General features: G+C 41.6%; 1 long non-coding RNA gene across 1 annotated transcript in view; it reads right to left on the reverse strand.

Annotated features, from left to right (window-relative positions):
* LOC126997048 (uncharacterized) overlaps nucleotides 1–21959 on the reverse strand; it is a 119081-nt gene that overhangs the window by 22875 nt on the left and 74247 nt on the right. The window contains exon 2 of the long non-coding RNA XR_007751878.1: nucleotides 4607–4673. This is a non-coding gene — a long non-coding RNA (uncharacterized LOC126997048). The remainder of the gene's footprint in view (nucleotides 1–4606; nucleotides 4674–21959) is intronic.

Below are 21959 nucleotides of genomic sequence, written 5' to 3' on the forward strand. Positions count from 1 at the left end.
AAAAAGAAAATGTGATAAAACTTGATAACTGTTTCTCTTCCTTCCTTCCTTCCCTCCTCCTCTTTGTGTATCCGTAACGAAGGTGAGGGTAGCACAAAGGATAAGGGACAAAACAGAACTGGGAGATGAAGAAGAAATGAAAGAATGAAGATAAGCAAGGATAAAGAGTATGGCAAAAAGATATCATTTGTAACCATAATTTTCCTTTTATCTCCTAGTATCAACGGTGAGGCCTACATAAAAAAAGAAAAGGTAAGATGGGTGAGAATGGTAGAGGAGAAAATGGACTAAAGAGGAGGATAGGCAGAGAGGATTAAGTGACCAGGTACCACTTAGTTTATTTTTCCATTCCCTCGTTCTCTTTATCTTAAGCAGAGACGGTAAGATGAAGGAATAAAAAAGGTGAGATAGACAGAAGAAAAAGAACTTAAAGGAGACAATAGACAATGGATAAAAAGCAAATAGAGAAGTATTATTCAGATTCTTTTCCTCTCCTCTCATTTTCTTTGTCACAAGTTGCAACACGGGAAGAAAAAAATGTGAGGTAGAGGAAACAAAGATATAATGAAGCGAATAGGCAAGATAAAAAGCAAGAGAAGAAGTATGATCAAGGTTATTCTCCTCTTCCCTCACTCTCTTTCCACGTAGCGACAAAGAGGAATACGTAGAAGAGGGGGGAACGAAAGAGAATGGGAAGTAGATGCGGTAATTAGCTGTAGATGGGGAAGAAGGGGAGGCTGGAGGGATTAAACGTTTTTGTTGCTGTTGGGAGAAGAAAGGAAAAAGGAAGAGCCGATGGTAATGACGGTGGTGGTGGTGGTGGTGGTGGTGCAGGTGGTGGTGGTGGTGGTGGTAATAAAGGGAGGGAAAAAAAGTAAGAATCTTGGCGTGAGAAAGGGGAAAAAAAAGAAGTCAAATATTTGGTCATGGAGATTACAAGAAATTAGGGCGCTCTCTCAGCCCTTAAATTCCTCCCCTCTTTCTCCACTTCTCCTTCTCCCTCTCCTACACCCTCTCCTGCCCTCTCTTCCTCTTCCCCTCCCCACTCCCTCCCCCATTTCTTCTCCTTTCCCATCTCCCTATCTCATTCCTTACCCCACTCCTTCTCCCTCCCCCTTTTCTTACCCCTCCTACAATCCCTCTCTCACTCCTTCTCCCTCCTCCTCTCCCTCTCCCTCTCCTTCTCTCTGGCCCCCCCTCCCTCCCCCTCCCGCCCACCCTAACACACACACACACACACACACACACACACACACACACACACACACACACACACACACCATGGCCGTAAGAGCTTCCTGTTCCGATAACAAGGAAGGTTAGGCACACAAAGAATGAGGCTTAGGCGAGAGAGAAAAAAACTCGCTCACTCACCTAGCGTTTTTTAACATACACATCCCACTTATCATTGTTTTCTTCAATTTCTAATGCTCCTCCTCCTCCACCTCTTCCCCCTTCACCTCCTCCTCTTCCTCTTCCTCCTCCTCCTCATTATCATCATCATCATCTTCTTCCTCTTCCTTATGAATAAATGAAAACCGTAAATTTAAATACAAAAGAAGGATAAAAGAGGAGGAAATAAAATACATTCCCCGAGATCAAATATTAAAGTCGGATAAAAGGAAAAATTAGGGAAGTAAAAAAGAAATGAAGGAAAATACATGAAGTGAAAACAAGGGGACAGAAAGAAGAAAAAAACGAGAGAATCATATTTGCTGAGAGAGAGAGAGAGAGAGAGAGAGAGAGAGAGAGAGAGAGAGAGAGAGAGAGAGAGAGAGAGAGAGAGAGAGAGAGAGAGAGAGAGAGAGAGAGAGAGAGAGAGAGAGAGAGAGAGAGAGAGAGAGAGAGAGAGAGAGAGAGAGAAACGTGATCGGAGTGTAAGGGTCAGGAATTGGGGCGCAGAGATCAATGCAGGCAGGGCAGAGAAAAGAAAATAATAATAATAATAATAATAATAATAATAATAATAATAATAATAATAACAAGTTTCCTCACACCTGTCAGACTTATATACGATAATCCAGATGATTCAGTTTTATGAGGGTCTCTCTCTCTCTCTCTCAACAAACAAACCACCAGACTTTGAGAAATTTTGAGGTTTTCGAGGAAACGCGAGTGACGGGAAAAGAACCTCTCAATCAGTATTATTATGAGAGAGAGAGAGAGAGAGAGAGAGAGAGAGAGAGAGAGAGAGAGAGAGAGAGAGAGAGAGAGAGAGAGAGAGAGAGAGAGAGAGAGAGAGAGAGAGAGAGAGAGAGAGAGAGAATTACCAAACAAAGAATATATAGCAAGAGGAAACAGCAGAGCAAGAGTGATATCCATACATCTTGGGAAATATGAAAATGAGAAGGCACGTGATCGAGGGGGAAGGAAAAAAAAATACCTAATGTTAGTAATAGCCAGAAAGGAAAAGAGGATATTGGAAAGAAAAGAGGAGGAGGAGGAATTGTAAAGCTCCGGAAAACACATATTTGGAAAAGGTAAAACAAAAATCGCATCTCCAAAGCACTTAAAGGCCAAGAATTTTTCCCATTTTTGATATCTCGAGGTTCCTTCTTTAGTGCAACAAAAATACTAGAAAAAAATAAGAAAAATAAAATACCGTGAATTGCTAAAACTACACGAATAATCTAAAAAATAAAAGTTAAAAATCTTGTGTTTGTACTGCCCAGGAACGGAGCCAATAAAATACTAATAAGGGAAGAGAAAGCAAAAACAACACTGTGAAATGGAATAACAAAACAAGAAAACAAAAACATTAGGAAATACTCAGGAACATTAAAAAGTGTGTGTGTGTGTGTGTGTGTGTGTGTGTGTGTGTGTGTGTGTGTGTGTGTGTGTGTGTGTGTGTGTGTGTGTGTGTGTGTGTGTGTGTGTGTGTTTAAGGGAGCACAAATAAAAACGATGAACCAATCTTTTGCTGCGTTTTTTTGTGGCATGATTGTAATTGCCACGACTGAGAGAGAGAGAGAGAGAGAGAGAGAGAGAGAGAGAGAGAGAGAGAGAGAGAGAGAGAGAGAGAGAGTCTTTTATGATGCTGTTTTGATCTACTATGATTGGTTGGGGCTTGGAAGGTTATTGACAGTGGTGGTGGCGGTGGTATTTATTGTTGTTGTTATTGTGGCTGTTGTTGTCGTGGTGGTAGGGGCTGTGGCAGTAGTGGTGATGATGAAACCAGTAGTAGTAGAAGTAGTAGTAGTAGTAGTAGTAGTAGTAGTAGTAGTAGTAGTAGTAGTAGTAGTAGTGCAACAAGCACATAATCTGAATAAAAAGTAAATTAAGTCCTTAAATGGAATACATAAGAAAAAAAAAAGAATGACAGCAATGATGATTAGAGAAAGTAAAATCAAATAAAGGGAAAAGAGGCTGAGAAAGAGAAAGAAGGAGAACAATAATAATAGGAAAAATTTAATTATAAGCAAAATAAAATTGAGGGAAAAGGGACAGGTGGAAGACTGAAAGAAACGCTAATAAAACAGCGGATTATAACGGAAATGAGTTTTGGTATTAAGTTGCATTTCCTTTGTGTTTAATATTTTCTCGTTTTTCTGCGTGTTTGGAAATATGTTTGAGCGATTTTCAGGCATTTTTGGTGTTTTTTCGATAATTTTTGGTGTTTTTATAAGTAATAGGAAGTCAAGGGGAACGGGGCCGGGATACAAAAATAAGGGGATCATTGCTTTTATGGGGCTTTTCCGTATGTTTTTCCCTTGACTTCCTCCGACGCAATGAAAAAAAAGATGTAGGGCTTGAAACTGATGTAGAGGACAGGAAGAGTTGGAGGGAGGAAGAGGGAGAGGCAGATAAAATTGATATGGAAGAAATATATCAAATCAAAGAAATGGAAAATAATACGTTTAAAAGTGCTTAATTAAATACAGGAAAAGAAGGAGATGAAAGAAAAAGGGAAGGAAAGAAGAATGAAAAAAAGAAGAAAGCGAAGAGGAGGACGAAAACGAAGAACAACAAGAAGAAGAACAAAATCAAGACCAACAACAAGGAGAGCAACAACAGAACGAAGCTAATAAACGAAAATCACAAAAAGAAACATAAGTGAAGACAAAAGAGGAAGGAAGGAAGGGAAGAGGGGTGGAGGGGAAAGAGGAAAGGAGGTAAATGGAGAACTTGTCACAGTTGGAGGAAAAGAAGAAGAGGAAAGAGAAAAGCAGAGAAAATACTTGTGAAGGGAGGGAGATGTGAGGTAAATATTAGGGAGAAGAGAAGAATTTATATTATAACCGGAGAAATAGGAGGAGTAGTAGAAGGAGGAGGCGGAGGAGGAGGAGGAGGAGGAGGAGGAGGAGAGAGAGAGAGAGAGAGAGAGAGAGAGAGAGAGAGAGAGAGAGAGAGAGAGAGAGAGAGAGAGAGAGAGAGAGAGAGAGTTGAAGGGAAGGAACAGTAAAGAGTTTAAAGTTTCAATCGAGGACCATCTCTCTCTCTCTCTCTCTCTCACACACACACACACACACACACACACACACACACACACACACACACTCACACACACATACACACACACACACACACACACACACACACACACACACACACATTACCCACATTAATAACCAGTGTGTCACCCTTAATTAACAAGCGCACGACTTACACTTCCACAACCTCACCGCCAGTCTGGTAACACCACCGCGCGCCCGTAATCTGATGCCGCACGAGCCCTGCAGTGAACAGAACCAGAGGATTAGCAACGCGAACGCGAAGGGTTGGTAATGGGACTGGTGGAGAAGGGAAGGGTTGGTAAAGGGACTGGAGGAGAGGGGAAGGATTGGTAATGGGACTGGTGGATAGGGGAAGGGTTGGTAATGGGACTGGAGGAGAGGGGAAGGATTGGTAATGGGACTGGTGGATAGGGGAAGGGTTGGTAATGGGACTGGTGGAGAGGGGAAGGATTGGTATTGGGACTAGTGGATAGGGGAAGGGTTGGTAATGAGACTGGTGGAGAGGGGAAGGATTGGTAATGGGACTGGTGGATAGGGGAAGGAATGGTAATGGGACTGGTGGAGAGGGGAAGGATTGGTAATGGGACTGGTGGAGAGGGGAAGGGTTGGTAATGAGACTGGTGGAGAGGGGAAGGATTGGTATTGGGACTGGTGGAGAGGGGAAGGATTAGTAATGGGATTAGTGGATAGGGGAAGGGTTGGTAATGAGACTGGTGGAGAGGGGAAGGATTGGTATTGGGACTAGTGGATAGGGGAAGGGTTGGTAATGGGACTGGTGGATAGAGGAAGGATGTGACCTGCTTCCCGCTGCACTTCCACCCCTTAGAGTACAGTGGTGAAGGGAATAGTAATGCTTAACTAATTTTTTCTACCTCCTTCGAAAGCTAAGGTTGAAAATGAGTGATGAATAGATGGAAGAATATTGTTATCGTACAGTAGATGATTGTTAAGTGGTCCAATATTCAGATTTGTTCCCGTGTACTTTTGCGATTAGAATACATTGATCTTAAGTTAATGGTGATGTCTAACTCCCTTTTTCTACCTTTTCCGAAAGCTGAGATTGAAAGTGAGTGATGACTAGATGAAAGATTATTATCAAAGGGCTGTAGCCTGTTTTCCGGTGTATTGTTTTGCCTTGAAGAGTGCAGTGCTGATGGAAATAAAAATGTGTATCTCGTTTTCTCTAAGTCTTTCGAAAGCTGAGATTGAAAGTGAGTGATGACTAGATGAAAGATTATTACCAAAGCGCTGTAGCCTGTTTTCCAGTGTATTTTTTTGCCTTGAAGAGTACAGTGCTGATGGAAATAATAATGTGTATATCCTTTTCTCTAACTCTTTCGAAAGCTGAGATTGAAAACAAGTGATGAATATATGAAAGGATATTAACAACGTTCTGTAGCCTGTTTCCCCGTGTTCCTTTCGCCCTTAGTGTACAGTGGTGAAGAGAATAATAATGTGTAACTTCTTTCCTCTAAGTCTTTCGAAAGCTGAGATTGAAAACGAGTGATGAATATATGAAAAAAATATTAGTACCGTGCTGTAGCCTGTTTCCCAGTACACCTTTCGCCTTAAGTAGTGCTGGAGGATCGCTGTCATTGCAAACCAGTCAGGAATATATGTAAAATGACCTGTAGCCTTTTTATTACACTGCATCTTTCCAATAGAATACAAGGCTTAAGGGTATAATGTTTGCCTTCTATTTTCTACCTTCTTCGACAGCTGTTATTAAAAAGTGTCAAGGACAGATACAGGAGGCTTCACAACGCTCTTTAGTCCGTTTTTCTTTAGGATTCTTTCCCTTTAGAGTACATTGCTAGAGAGACGGCGGTGTAACTCTTCTTAACTTCCTCCTTCGAAAGCTGAGGATGAAAATGAGTCGGTGATAGAAAAAAAAAAAATATCTACGCCCATATAGTTTTTTTTTTTTTCAGTCTATTTTCACCATTTGTATACTTTGTTTTCTTCAACCTCCTTTAAATGCCGAGGTCAAAAAGAGTCAGTATCGTAAAAACAATTGTAGTACTGTTGAATTTCTAACGTTTCTATTTGGGGGGATTTATTCTGTTTATTTTGTTGTTGTTGTTGTTGTTGTTGTTGTTGCATTTATTAAACCTATTTCGTTTCCGTGTAATTTTAAAAGTGCTTGCGTTGTTTCTCAGTATCAAAGAAAAGCTATTGTTCGTTTATCATTGCTTCGTCATTGTTTTCTCCTGCTTGTTTTTGTGTTAGTATTATCCAACCAACAGAAAGAAATAAGAATCCCTCCGCTGTTTCCTAGTTTTTCAGTATTATCAAAGTTATCGTGGTACCGTTTGTTCATCCTCTCCAAGACTTAAAGATATCTGTAGCTTTTTTGTATTACTATTATTTCACCCATTACCGTTTCTATGTTTGTCTAAAAATGCCTGCGTTGTTTCTTAATATTTTCACATAATGTTTTAGAGTATTTTTTCAGAGCTAATGTAATACTGTTTGGTTATCCTTTCTCCGACTTAAAAGGTATCTGTAGGCTTTTTGTGCCAATATTATTCAACCCATTATCGTTTCTGTGTATTTCTAAAAGCGAGAAAAATGAGAAAAAATCATCACTCACACAAACCATTTCATAATATATATCAACGCATTTGTGATCAGTTTTTGCATCATCTATTTTGGGGTGTTTATATCATGGCAAAAATGTGGCCCGTCGCTGGTACACGGTAAAGCCACAAATTTGGCCCGTCGCTGCTACCGGGTTAACAGTATTTTTTCAGACCTGTTGCAGTACTCTGTTTGCTCATTCTCTCACCAGCTCAAAGGTTTCTGTAGGCTTTTTGTGTTAATATTATTCAATCTATTACCGTTCTGTGTATTTATAAAAGTGCGTGCGTTAGTATTTTACAGTATTTTTTGCACTTTTTTCAGACCTGTTGTAGTACTGTATGCTCATCTTCCCCCCGGCTTAAAGGTATCCGTAGGCTTAGAGCGGCCTGGCTCGCCGTGACACCTGGATGCTGGTCTATTAATTAACAATATTTTCTCAGGTAAGATACGTAATTTGCTGCAATGTCCAATTTGCATAATGAGCAGGGGGGGTTTTTTTCGCCGTGATGTAGTGAAATGACGAGCAGGGTGGAGAGGAGGAGAGGGGAGAGGGAATAGAGAGTAGTAGAAGGAGGGGGAGAAGGATATGAAGGAGGAGGAGGGAAATAAAGAGGTAGAGGTTGATGGAGAAGGGAGAAAAATTAGTGTACTGTAGTAGACTAAAAAAAAAAGGCAAAACAGAAAATAAGGAAAGAGAGGGGAAGGAGAAGGAGAGAAGGAGAAGGAGGAGACGGGAGGGAGGAAGGGAAAACAAAGTAGAGGTTGATGGAGAATGGAAAAAATGATGTACTCTCGGAAAAAAATAAAAACTGACAAAACGGAAAAAAAGACAGGAAGAGAGAGGAAGGAGAAGGAGAGAAGGAAAAGGAAGAGAGGGGACGAAGGGATGGAGGAAGGGAAGGAAACAGACAGGAAGAGAGAGGAAGGAGGAGAAGGGAAGGAGGAGGAAGACGAAGAGAGAAAGGAGAGAGAGAGGAAAAAGAGAGAGAGAGGAAAAAGAGAGAGAGAGGAAAAAGAGAGAGAGAGGAAAAAGAGAGAGAGAGGAAAAAGAGAGAGAGAGAGAGAGAGAGAGAGAGAGAGAGAGAGAGAGAGAGAGAGAGAGAGAGAGAGATAGAGAGAGAGAGAGAGAGAGAGAGAGAGAGAGAGAGAGAGAGAGAGAGAGAGAGAGAGAGAGAGAGAGAGAGAGAGAGAGAGAGAGAGAGAGAGAGAGAGAGAGAGAGAGAGAGAGAGAGAGAGAGAGAGAGAGAGAGAGAGAGAGAGAGAGAGAGAGAGAGAGAGAGAGAGAGAGAGAGAGAGAGAGAGAGAGAGAGAGAGAGAGAGAGAGAGAGAGAGAGAGAGAGAGAGAGAGAGAGAGAGAGAGAGAGAGGTGGGAGAGAGAAGAGGGAAGTTGGAAGGGGAGAGATGAGTGATGGAAAAATTATGGAGGAAGGAGGGAAAAGGTGGAGAAAAATTCGTGTACTTTAAAAAGGAAACGAGGGAGAAAGGGAAGATGAGGGAGGAGGAGGTGGAGGAGGAACGAGGAGGAGGAGGAGGAGGAGGAAGACGAGGAGAAGTAAGGAAGAAGAGTGATGGAGGAGCATTCGTGGAGGAACAAGGGAGGAAAGGAGGAAAAATGGCGTACTCTAAGGAAAGGTAACTCTTGGGAGATATTGGTAAGGAACTTTTGACGTCAATTAGCTGTTTGAAAGGCGGGGGGGAAAATATTAGAGGACTGGGAAGGAAAGGGTTGCGCAACGTCAAAGAAAACAAAAGACGGGTATAGAGGAAGATAGGAAAGGTACGAATAATAGATAATGATGTGTGTGATTTTTCCTGATAATTACCTGTGTTGTTGTTGTTCTAATTAGTATCATTTTTATCATCATTATTTTACTATCATTATTATTATTATTGTTATTTCATTCCTTCAACTTTTTTTTATGAACTTTAAGACGACAATGCTCTCTCTCTCTCTCTCTCTCTCTCTCTCTCTCTCACACACACACACATGGTCTTTCTTTCCTTCGCTCACTCTCCCTCGCAAGAACATTTTCCCACGCGCTCTCTCTCTCTCTCTCGTACCCTCTTCTCACTCTTCGTTTTCTTTCTTATCTTCTCTGGCCAACCTTTACTTCAACGTTTTTAGCTTCCCCTTTTTTTTTTTCTTTTTTTTTTTGCCCTTTATCCTTCCCAACTTTCCCTTTCCCCTTTTATTCTTTCCCTCTCCGTTTCTTCCTTTATTTCAGTTTTCATTCATTTCCTTTTTCCTTTTTTTTTGTTCTTTTATTTTTACTTTTCTATTATTGCCTTCTTATCTTCCTCTTCTTCTTCTTCCTCCTTCTCTTCCTTTCATTTCCTGTTCTTTTTATTTCTACTCCTCTCCTCTCCCTTTTCTTTTCCTTTCAATCATTTCCCGTTTCCTTTCCTTTCCTTTCTTATACTTCTACATTTCTTTTATTTCCTTTAACCTTCCGTATCCTATTCTTCATCTTCCTCCTTTTATTCTCCTTTCTTTATCTTCACAATCTATTTCTTGTCTTTTCCTTTTCTTCCTTTCCTTTTCATTCATTCATTTTCCCTTTTCTTTTACTTTTCCTCTCCCTTTATATCCTTGAGATCGCTATTATTGCCTCCTCCTCCTCCTCCTCCTCCTCCTCCTCCTATCACCGCCTCTTACACTACATTGAACGACTCAACGACCGTGTCACCTCGTAAGATGCTTTCCTCTCCCTAAAATTACACTATTTCTTGCTTTAACTTTCTCCTCCTCCTCCTACTTACCCTTTTCTTTTTCCTCCTCCTCCTCCTCCTCCTCCTCCTCCTCTTCCTTCTCCTCCTCCTATGTTTTTTTTTTTCCTCCAACTTATATCTTGCCTTTACTCTCGCATCTTACTTATCCTTTCATTTTTCCTCCTCCTCCTCCTCTTTCTCTTCTCTTCTTCCTCCTCCTCCTCATTTTCCTTTATTTTTCTTCTCCAACTTCTCTATTTTACCTCTTTTTTCTCTATTTTCCTCCTCGTCTTGCACCTCCTCTAATTATTGTTTTCTACACGCTTTATTCTCCTCCTCCTCCTCTTCTTCTCCTCCTCTTCCTCTTCTTTCTAATCCTCCTTCCTCCCCACTTTTTCTTCCTCTTGCTTTACCTCTTCTTCTCCCTCCTTCTGTTCCTTCGTCAACTCCCACTAATCCTCTTAATCCGCCCTCTGCCTCTTTGTCCTTATTCCTCTTATTCTGCTTTCATCTTTTCGTTCCCTTTTCGTAACTTTCTTGTCATGCTCTTCCTCCTCCTCCTGTACGTTCTCCTCTTCTGCCTCCTGCTCTTTCTCCGCCTTCTTTATTAACCTCTCTTCTTTTTCCTTTTTTTCGTACCCAACTTTCTTCACCTACGGTACTTTGCTTCCTCTTGCTCTTTTTTCTCCTCCTCTTCTTCCTCTTCTCGTACCAATATTCCTTCACCTACTCTTCCTTATCTTCCTCCTCCTCTACTTTTTACTAAACTTACTTCTCTTCCTCTCTTGCTAACCTTCTCGTCCCTAATTTCCTCCTCCTCCTCTTCTCACTTTCCCTCTCTTTCCTCACCTGACTTTCGTTACCTGTGCGCCCCTAAGTCATTAAGAGGCACCAGGTACGCCGTGAGGTGTTAATTTAATCTTTGCAAATCTTCCGGCAGGTGTGAGAGAGAGAGAGAGAGAGAGAGAGAGAGAGAGAGAGAGAGAGAGAGAGAGAGAGAGAGAGAGAGAGAGAGAGAGAGAGAGAGAGAGAGAGAGAGAGAGAGAGAGAGAGAGAGAGAGAGAGAGAGAGAGAAACACCACTTCTATAATTCTGTCTTTATTTCCTTTATTTTTGTCAGACATTTTTCAACTTGTATGAATGATAGATAGATAGATAGATAGATACAGATAGATAGATATAGATAAGTATGTAAAAAGATAGATTGAAAGAAAAAGAAAAAAAAATTAAAAAGAAAGAAAATAGAGAAAAGAAAAAACGAAAGGAAAAACGAAAGAATGGAGAGAGAGAGAGAGAGAGAGAGAGAGAGAGAGAGAGAGAGAGAGAGAGAGAGAGAGAGAGAGAGAGAGAGAGAGAGAGAGAGAGAGAGAGAGAGAGAGAGAGAGAGAGAGAGAGAGAGAGAGAGAGAGAGAGAGAGAGAGAGAGAGAGAGAGAGAGAGAGAGAGAGAGAGAGAATTAGGGTAGGGCGGTCCATCTTTCCACCGTGTATTTTTATGACCTCTTTCTGCTGACGCCTCGCTCTCACCTGACAGTCATATTTATTGTCTCGGCGACCACCTGCTTTTTTTCTCACCTGGTAATTAGATCGTTTGTTATTTTTCCTTTATACTGTCTCTCTAATATATATCCCGTACGAAGTTAAGTTTTATCGTACTGATCATTCTACCGCTCCTTTCTTATTTCTTCTTCCTTTCTTTTCCTTCATTTCTTGGTGGGGTCTGACGGTTAGCCCCGACCCTATATGGCGCAGGCAAGTGTTTATAGTGGCGCCATCTTGCTAGGCTCATGCTGTCCCCCGGAGCTCATCTTTGATCCTCATTTTAGAGAGAGAATCTAGAGTTCGGGTTGATAGGCGGTCTTCAGGACAGCATGTGGGTGGTGGCCGAAAAGTTATTCCAGCTTGTGGCGGCGAGCGGAAAACGAACCTAGGTCCTTCTTGACGCCTCGCCCGCACGCTAACCACTCAGCCACGGCCTCCCCTCATGCTGTTTCTTAATTCCCGTACTAAGTAAAATTACCTTATTATTCATTCTACTTCTCCCTTCCTTCCTTCTTCTTGTTCTTCCTAATTTTTCTTTACTTTCCTTCTATTTTTTTCTTCTTTCCGTAATGCTTTTTCTCTTCTCTTCCCTTCTGATAAACTTTTCTCTATTCCTTTACCTACTCCTCCTTCTCTTCCTCCTCCTGCTCTTCTTCTTCTTCGTCTTCCTCTTTTTTTTCTTTTTCTATTCATCTCACTTCTGGTGCTAAGTAAATTTATCCTCCTCCTCCTCCTCCTCCTCCTCTTCTTCGACCTTTTCCACGTCCCGAAGTGATTTAATTCAGCATTTCCATCTTCCTATTACTCCACCTTCCCCTTCTCTTCCTCTTCCACTTTTTTTTCTTTTCCTCCTTCTCGTCTTCCTCCTCCTCCTCCTCCTCTTGCCAATTTGAAATCATTTTTATATTAATCTAACTTAACTGTCACTTAGGTATAATCCTCCTCCTCCTCCTCCTCCTCCTCCTCCTCCTCCTCCTCCTCCTCTTCACCACTTTTCTTGATTATTGTCACATTTTCATTTATTATGTTTTCCCTTGCTAGCGTCTTTGCTCCCTAAACCCCTTCTCTTCCTCCTCCTCTTCTCTTCCTCCTTTCCTCTCCCACCTCCACCTCCTGCTTTTCCTCCTCTTCTCTCCTCTCCCACCTTTCCCTCCTCCTCTCCTCTCCTCTCGTTGTCCTCTTCCTCTCTCTCTTACTTTCTCTTCATCCTCCTTCTCTCCCACCTTTCCCTCCTCTCCTCCTCTCGTTTTCCCTTTCATATCTTTCTTTCTCTTTCTCTTCTCCTTCTTCCTCCTCCTCCTCCTTATCTTATTCCTGATCCTCCTCTTCCCCTTCTCCTCTCCTCTCCTCTTCCTTTAATTTCCTTTCCTCTCCCTTCCCTCCCTCCCCTCCCTTCTCCTCCTCTCCTCTTTCTCCTTCTCCTTTTGTTTCTTATTCTTCCTCTTTTTCCTAATCCTCTCTTTCCCTCTTATTTTTCTTCTTCCTTCCCATCTCCCCTCCTCTCCTCTCCTCTCCCCTCCTCTTTGTCTCTCCTCCTCCTCCTCCTGAGCCGAAGCCAACTCCCCCCGTCAGTAACTTGGCACAGAACAAAACGCCAACCCTGCCAAGCCTGACCACTAAAAGGGAGAGGGAAGGGAAGGAGAAAAAAAAAGAAAACAAAAGAAAAAGATAAGAATAAAAAAAAAAGTCATTGCCAAGCCTAGACCTCAAAACAAAGAGAGAGAAAGGAAAAAACCCATCAATTAAAGAATGAAAGGATGGTTGAGTGATGAAAGAGTGAATGGAGGATGCAAGAAAAAGAGAAAAGAGAACGAAACACTGAAAAAAATAAAATACAGAAATAATGGAAAATAAAGACGCAGGGAAAATAATAAAGACAGACCATAGAGAGAAAGGAAGAGGGAAATGAAAAATGATAAAGAAAGGAATACTGAAAAAAGAACGTACAGAAATAAAGGAAAATAAATAAATAAATGCAATAAGAGGGCAAATTAGAGAAAGAAAAAAAAGAAAAAGAGACGTAGGGAAATAATAAACAAAGACATTAATGAAGAAGGAGAAACAAACAAAAAAGAGAAAGAGGAATAAAGAAAAAAACAGATAAAAGAAAATAGATAAAGGAATATGAACGCAAGGAAAATGAAACAGCAATAAAGGGGAGAAACAAAAAAGAGAAAAAAAGAGAAATAAATAATTAGTAATAAAGAGAAATTAGAAAACGGATGACATTATAAACGGACCCCACAAAAACTTAAAACTCACTCAAAAAAAGGAAGAGAAATTGTTAGGCGGAGAAACACATTACAGAAAAAGATTAGAAGAGAACGAAGGAAGAGGGGAAAAAAAGGCAAAAAGATCGAAATTGCTTTGCGTTCTTTACTGACTCTGTTTTTGTTTGTTTGTTTGTTTGTTTCGTGGTGAACTGAGGGAGGGAAAAGTGGGTCAGAAGAGAGGGAGACGGAGGGAGAGAAGAAGAAAAAGTGAAGAGAGGAGAGAGGAAGAGGGACGGAGGGACGGAGTAATGGTGGAGAGGTAAGAGGAGGAGAGGCGAGAGAGAAAGAGAAAGATTGCGAGAGAGAGAGAGAGAGAGAGAGAGAGAGAGAGAGAGAGAGAGAGAGAGAGAGAGAGAGAGAGAGAGAGAGAGAGAGAGAGAGAGAGAGAGAGAGAAGAAAAGAACAAACAATAGAGGGGAGGGAGAGAAAGAGAAAGACGGAGATAGTGAGGAGGAAAAAAAGGAGAGAAAGAGGGATGGAGATAGATGGAAGAGGGAGGGGAAGAGAAAGAGAAATTGATAACAGAGGAAAGAAGAATGGGGAGGAGGACAGGGAGTAGACAGAGGTGGAGGAGGAAAATGGAGGAAAGAGGGGGAAAAAAAGGAAAGGGAGAAGATAGGCAGAGAGGAAAGGAAGACAAGGGGAAGAAAGATAAAAGAGGCGTTGGAGGAGGACATGGAGTAGACATATATTGAGGAGGAAAATGGAGGAAAAAGGAAAAAGAGGAAAGAGTAGATAGTGAGGAAAGGAGAAGGAGGGAAGGCAAGAGAGAAAAAAAAAAGAGGCAATGGAGGAGGCAATATGGAGGAGGAAAACATGGAGTAGACAGAATTGAGAAGGAAAAAGAGGAAGAAGATAGATAGATAGAGAGGAAAGGAAGAGGAGGAGAATGAAGAGAGGAAAAACGAGAGGGAGCAGAGAAAAAGTGGAGGAGGTCTTGGAGTACGAAGCAAGTGTGGAGGAGAGATGGAGGGAAGGAGGGAGGAAAAATACGGAGGGAGGGAGGAAAAAAAACGGAGGAAAGTATTTACCCGTCTGACCTGGGCGAGAGACTCATCAGGAATTGATTATCAGGTGATGGAAGCTATAATGGAGGAGGAGGAGGAGGAGGAGGAGGAGGAGGAGGAGGAGGAGGAGAAACCATGACCAAGACCGCGATGAGGGTAAGGATGAGGATGAAGTTAAGGAAGAAAGGAGGAGGAGGAGAAGGAGCAAGAAGAGGAGGAGGACCAGGAGGAAATGGAAGAGGAGGTGGAGGAAGAAGAAGTTTAACACTGACAAAAACAAGATATAAAAGAAAAAGATGGAGAAGAGGAGGAGGAGGAAGAAAACAACTTGAACAAAAACGAGTTATAAAAGAAAGAAAAATATGTAGAAGAGGTGGAGGAGGAAGAAAAAACAAGAATAAAAACAAAATATGAAAGAAGAGAAGGAAAATGGAGAGAGAATAGTTGAAAAGGGATAAAAACAAAAGGAATAAAAACCAAACAGGGAATAAAAACAAGGAATAAAAACAATGAATAAAACAAGGAATAAAAAACAAGAAATAAGGAATAAAAACAAGGAATAAAACAAGGAATAAAAACAAGGAATAAAAAACAAGAAATAAGGAATAAAAACAAGGAATAAAACAAGGAATAAAAAACAAGAAATAAGAAATAAAAACAAGGAATAAAACAAGGAATAAAAAAACAAGAAATAAGGAGTAAAAACAAGGAATAAAAACAATGAATGAAAGAAGGAATAAAAAACAAGAAATAAGAAATAAAAACAAGGAATAAAAACAAGGAATAAAACAAGGAATAAAAAACAAGAAATAAGGGATAAAAACAAGGAATAAAAACAAGGAATAAAACAAGGAATAAAAAACAAGAAATAAGGAATAAAAACAAGGAATAAAAACATGGAATTAAAACAAAATTAATAACAAAACAAAATATAAAAGAAGAGAAGGAAAAAAGATAGGCGGGAAGGAGTTTAAGAGGCATTTTTTACACCAAAGGAAGCAGCTCATGAAAAAAAAACAAAAAACGAAAAATAAAATGCCGCTAGGTTCTACTCCTAAAAAAAAAAATACAGAAAAAAGTGGGCGGAAGAGACAAGAGGAAAGAAAAGGAGTATTCGTTGATCGTTATTATCATTAGTAAGATTCAAAACCCGAGTTAGCGTTCATAACATACTGCAATCATCATCATCATCATCATCACCATCACTTCACACACTGCAAACTGGGTCAAGCTTCTCTCGATCCCGCCGGAAAATATTCACGCTGAGAGGCAAACATAATGATTTTTACACATCTTCCGGTCAGGGTTATTTCGTTATACGCCCTCCGACCCTCTCACGCCCTCCGACCCTCTCAAGCCCTCCGACCCTCTCACGCCCTCCGACCCTCTCAAGCCCTCCGACCCTCTCACGCCCTCCGACCCTCTCACGTCCTCCTTCAGTACTCCGGCAATGGGTCTGAAGGACGTAATGAAAGATAAAAAAAAAAAGAAGCTGCATCAACATCATTAGATTCCAATTGGAAACTACGGCAATACCAGGTCAAGGTTTTCTGCTACGTCTATTATTTCTTACACCAAAGGAAGCAGCTCAAGGGCAAAAACGAAAACAGAAACCATAAAAAACTAATATAAAAGCTCTCGGGGTTTTTTTTTCGTTTTTTTTCCTGAGCGGCCCATAGCGGCGGTGGGCTTCTTGGATGGGTCCCAGTGGTCACCTTAAGTCCATTAGTGGCTCCGCTGTATGGATCTTCTCGTTTGGGTCTTCCTGTCTTCTCTACCTGCTATAATACGTAGTTAAAGCGGGCATTTAAACTCGGAAGGTCAAGAAAAGGCACACTCGTTAATTAGTATTGCCTACGGACTGAGTTTTTTTTAATCTGTATTTTCCACCAAACGCTCTCTCAGGAAGTAAATCAAACTAAACCCTAAATCTAAAACTAATCCTAAAACCTAAATCAAGCTAAGTGCTTCAAGGACGTGGTGAAGTTCAAGGGTGTCGCCAGCTCTCACCAGGATATATATTTTCTTAGCCGAGGAGCAGCCGAGGGCACAACATTCAAGCACGGGGGGAACAGAGGAAACAGACAATCCGCTGCTTCCACGAAGAGGAAGCAAGAGATGTCACACAGCGTAATAAACCAGGATGGAGAAGTGTTTTGATCTTCGTTATTTGTTTCCAGGCCATGTTTCTCATAACGACCCGAGCTCGTCAGTCTGAGGGGGTCAAGGACGTGATACGACACAAGGCTGTGCCGCGATATGAAACACTTGCAACAATATGAACACTCAGGTAATTAATTAAAGGTCAAAGAATTAATTTCCTCATCATGGTAAAGTGTTTCCACTTAACATAATCATCAACTCGAAATTTGTTAGTTTTAAGTCATATATTCCATTGTCTCATTACGTTGAATACTATTTTCATTAAATTTTCAAGTTATGTTTTCTAACCAATCGTGGACAAACAAACAAGGTGAGGATATTCTAATGATGATTAACAGCAAGAATAGGACTTGGACAGATTATATCTGACGTAGAACTTGTAAGAGATGACCAAGCCAAGTAACGGAGTGGCAACGCTGAAATTATAGAAGTCAGGGGCAGACACAGGACGAGGCGGAATGAGGAGGATATTAGAGCATTTGATAGAAGAAAAGAATGGAGTATACTGTCATCAGAGGTAGTTGGAGGACGTTGGGAAAGGTCTCAGCCCTGCGGTGAACCATTATAGTAATGGGTAATGAAGATGAAATATAAACAGTTCAATGATCATTTCCTTTAAATTCATAATCCTCATATATTCGTCTCTGCAAATGTTTCTTCTTAACAAACATGAGCCCACGCATGGAAGAACCCGATCAATATGCAAAGGTTAAACAGACTTACTTATATTTGGCGAACATTTATTTATCAGATTGAAAATCAAGCCGAAGAGTTTAATAAAATAATCAAGCTGCTTCGGTTTTCTATAGCAAATACCAGCCCGCCTCAGGTGTCTCATGTATGTAAAGGTCAGATAAAGTATTTTCTTTCTATTTGCTCTCGTGACCATAGAGTTATCTTTTTTTTTTTTTTTTTTTTTTACGTTGCTGCCTATTGCGCCGGTAGGCATCTTCCCGGTGGGGCCTGATGGTCGGCCCAAGGCTTCTTCCAGGTGGGGCCTGATGGTCGGCCCAAGGCTTCTTCCAGGTGGGGCCTGATGGTCGGCCCAGCCCGTTCTGGCGCAGGCGAGTGTTTATAGTGGCGCCATCTTGCATTGGTTATCCACCATGCTTTGGTTATCCATAAACCGCACAATATGTTTTCTTTGAACAAAAATTTCTTCGCTTCACAAGAATTTCCTTAAATGATACAAAGAAGGGAGAAAGAAATTAATGATTACTACTAGATTATCGTCACCCTCATAAAATAATCGCCTATGTTATTTTTCATCGATTTCCAGGTTTTTGTCTACATCAATTTTTCATCATGTGACGCCCATTTTTGTATAGTTGCCTTCGTCGTTCAGGGTTTGAGTGTTCTAGAATTGGCCTTTTCATTCCTGTCTAAATCTTAAGCCAAATGAGATAATGACAGTTCTCTTATGATTTCCTGAAAAGTAGAAAATAATGACTAAGGCGGTTTGTTTACAAAGGTGACGTTATACTACTTCACTTCATAACCTACAAATTCGTATTCAACTATTTTTCCGCCCCCACCTAAACACAAACACACACACACGTCCTCCTCGACCAACGATATGAACGCGCCCTGAGCCAACCCGCCGCATGAACGACCCAAGTCAAACAGTCTTCCTAATTCGCTTTCGTATGCATAGAAATATTCAGCAAACAATAAATATTACACGGCCAAAAACAGATTATCCACTCGGCGGCGGGCGGCTGGAGGACACCAGAGAATATTCAATAAGCATAAATTTCAGTCTAATAACAGATATCTAGAGAATGTTTAGTAGCCATCAATATTCCCGCGAGTTCGTGTTTATCAGGGTTTTTTTTTTTTTTTTTTGCGGCCTATTGCGCCGGTAGGCTTCTTCCCGGTGGGGCCTGATGGTCGCCCCAAGTCTTCTTCGCGGTGGGGCCTGATGGTCGGCCCAGCGCGTTCTGGCGCAGGCGAGTGTTTATAGTGGCGCCATCTTGTATTGGCTCATGCTGCCCCCCGGAACTCGTTCTTGATTCGCTTGGACGGCTTCCTCTAGAGTCCGGGTTGATGGGTGGTCTTCAGGACAGCATGTGGGTAGTTTTAAGCCACTCGGCGGTGACTGAAAAATCCGAGGTGGTAGCGTGAGGATTCGAATCCGCGTCGTCCATCACGCGGTGAATGTGGGCCCAGCACGCTACCAGTTCGGCCACCGCCTACCACTAGATAATATACAGAGGCAATCAGGTATTCATAGCGGCTCATTGATGTTTAAAAGAGAGAGGGAGAGAGTGAAAGTAGTGATGGTGGTTTTGATAGTAGTAGTGGTGGTGGTGGTGGTGGTAGTGGTGGTGATGGCAGAGAAGATAAATTAATCACAGTGTTGAAACCCTCCTCAATCTCTTCCTCCTCCTCCTCCTCTCTCCTGGCTACTTTTTTTCTTTCTACCTAAGCTTTTCTTTTTTTCCACTCAGTCTCCTCTCTTTATATGTCCTTTATCCCCTTCAAAAACTCTCCTTTCTGAGCTTCCATTCACTAATCTTAAGACTGACTGACTGACTGACACTCCGCCTCTCTCTCTCTCTCTCTCTCTCTCTCTCACTAGCTTCTTTTTTCCCCACGAGTTTAAAGTATATTTGGCTTTCCTCCTCTTGCTCCTCCTTCACTGCACTTCGCCTCTTCCTCATTTACAGTATTTCAGTATTTAGATCGTTTTTGAAGTCTTTGATCTGCTCTGATTTACTCCCTCCCTCATAACTCACCCGAACACACACAGGTCAACTCTCTCTCTCTCTCTTTCTCTGTTCACTCCTCTTTCTCTTACTTCATTTTTCCAGGCAGCTCGTTACTTCCGCCACTCTCGCTGTTTTTTTTACTATTATTATTATTTGATTTCACGGACCAAATCTGAATATACTTCCAGCTTGTTTGTACTTTCTTCCTTCCTTTACTTGCTTCCTTCTTTCCCTCTCACCCTCCCTCCACATAACACCCTCCATCTTTATTTATTTTCCTTCTTTTTTTTCCTTTCCAATCTACATCTTCCTTCCTTCCATCTTTACTTTTTTTAATTTCCTACCCTTCCTTCCTTCCTTCCTTCCATTCTCCCTCCCTCCTTCCTACCTTAACATCCTTCCTTCCTACCTAGCATCCTTCCTTCTTCCCTTCCCCCCTTTCCTCCCCTTCCACCCACACATTCCATCTTACGTCAATAGGGGACAATTTTCCACCCGGCCTCGCTGCAGCCTCGCCGTCACTCCTTCATGCCTCTCTTACGCAACTCCACCTTATCATCAGCCCAGACCCGTGCACGCTGCTGCCCTGACTCCCTCACACAACCTCTCACCACTACTCACTCTCCCTCTAACTCTACTTCTACCTAACTACTCCTTACTCCCACTCCCTCTCCCTCTTTTCCTCTCATACTTCCATATCTTCACTTATATTTTTCTTTATTTTTTTCCTATCTTTTTTATTAGTCTCTCACCTAACTTCTTTTTTCTAATGTTTCTTTCAATGTTTTCCTTACTCCTTCTCGTCCTAGGCTTTCATTTTCGTTCTCTCGTCTCTCTCTCTCTGGGTTTTTTTTCATGTTTTCATTATTTTTTGTCTTCCCTTCACTTCTTCTTTCTTCCTCTCAGTGTCTTCATTACTCATTTTCGTCCTTTGCTTTCATTCTTCCTTCTTCCTTCTTGCTCTTCTCTCCTTCTCGCTCACCCTTCCTTTGTTTCCTCTTCTCTATCCTCTTTTCTTAACTATCTTCCATTTACTTTTTGCTTGGTAACTTCTCGTCCATTGCCTTCTTTACTTCTTTTATTTCCCTTCTTTCTTCCTCTCTTCCTTCCTGTCTCACCCTCGCTTCTTCATCCTCCTCTTCCACTTCTGTCAATAGCCTCAATTAATTTTCCTTAGCTTCTTCCTCCTTCTCGTTCCCTGCTTCCTTCATTCCTTCCTCCACGAGTATTTCTCTCTCTCTCTCTCTCTCTCTCTCTCTCTCATCGTATACTATCATCTATCTCCTCGTTCACTCTTCTCTCCTTTTCTTCCTTTCTTCCTTGCTTCCTACCTTCTTCCTTCCTCCCTTTGGCCTCCGCACGTACCTCCTTTCGTCTCTCTTCCACTCAATTTGCACTCCTCCTCCTCCTCCTCCTCCTCCTCCTCTTCCTGACAGCAACACAATTATTTTCTTTTCAACAGGACGTCAAGCGCTGTGTTGCGGATGAAAGCCTCCTCCTCCTCCTCCTCCTCCTCTTCCTCTTCTACTTCAACACAATCATCTTTGTTATGCATGCTAGTGCTTCTCCTAGTGATGTTGATGATGACAGGAGGAGGAGGAGGAGGTGGAGGAGGAGGAGAATGGAAGGAAGAAGAGGAGAAGATGAAGACGGAGTAGGAGGAGGGTACAAATAAAATTAAACAGGAAACAAGAGTAGCGAAAAGAGGAGGAGGAGGAGGAGGAGGAGGAGGAGAAGGAGTAGGAGGAGGAGGAGGAGAAACACGAAGAGAAGCACATTTAAACACAATATAAAGATAGAAAAAATTAGAAGAAAATAAACAAAAACTTATAATGTTGATGATAATAATTACATAACAGAACGTTTGTGCGGGGGAGATATTCAGATTCTCTCTCTCTCTCTCTCTCTCTCGCGTGGGTAGAGGAGGAAAGGAGGAGGAAGGGAAGTGAAAGGGGGAGGAGGAGGAAGAGTGGATGGAGGAGGAGGAGGAGGAGGGTACAAACGGATGAAGCGTAATAGTTGACCTAAATTAATTATAATTATATGAAATTAAAATATTTTTCGTTTCAAAACCAGACAGCATTTTGCTTAATTAACTGTCTCTCTCTCTCTCTCTCTCTCTCTCTCTCTCTCTCTCTCTCTCTCTCTCTCTCTCTCTCTCTCTCTCTCTCTCTCTCTCTCTGTGTGTGTGTGTGTGTGTGTGTGTGTGTGTGTGTGTGTGTGTGTGTGTGTGTGTGTGTGTGTGTGTGTGTGTGGGTGTGTGTGTGTGTGTGTGTGTGTGTGTGTGTGTGTGTGTGTGTGTGCCCTCCTCCTCTTCCTCCTCCTCCATGCCATATTCCTCACCTGAAATGAAAGAGAGAAAAACAAGTCCTGTGCCACACAAAAATGAGCAAAGATTGACATTTAATAATAAGCCTTTGAACACTCCGCCTTTTTCCCGCGGTATATTAATATGGAAATAGTTTAGTGACACGCTCCCCTCCGCGACTCTATTAGAATAAAATAAACTAACTGTACAA

Source organism: Eriocheir sinensis, chromosome 11 (genome assembly GCF_024679095.1).
Source record: "Eriocheir sinensis breed Jianghai 21 chromosome 11, ASM2467909v1, whole genome shotgun sequence".
NCBI lineage: Eukaryota > Metazoa > Arthropoda > Malacostraca > Decapoda > Varunidae > Eriocheir > Eriocheir sinensis.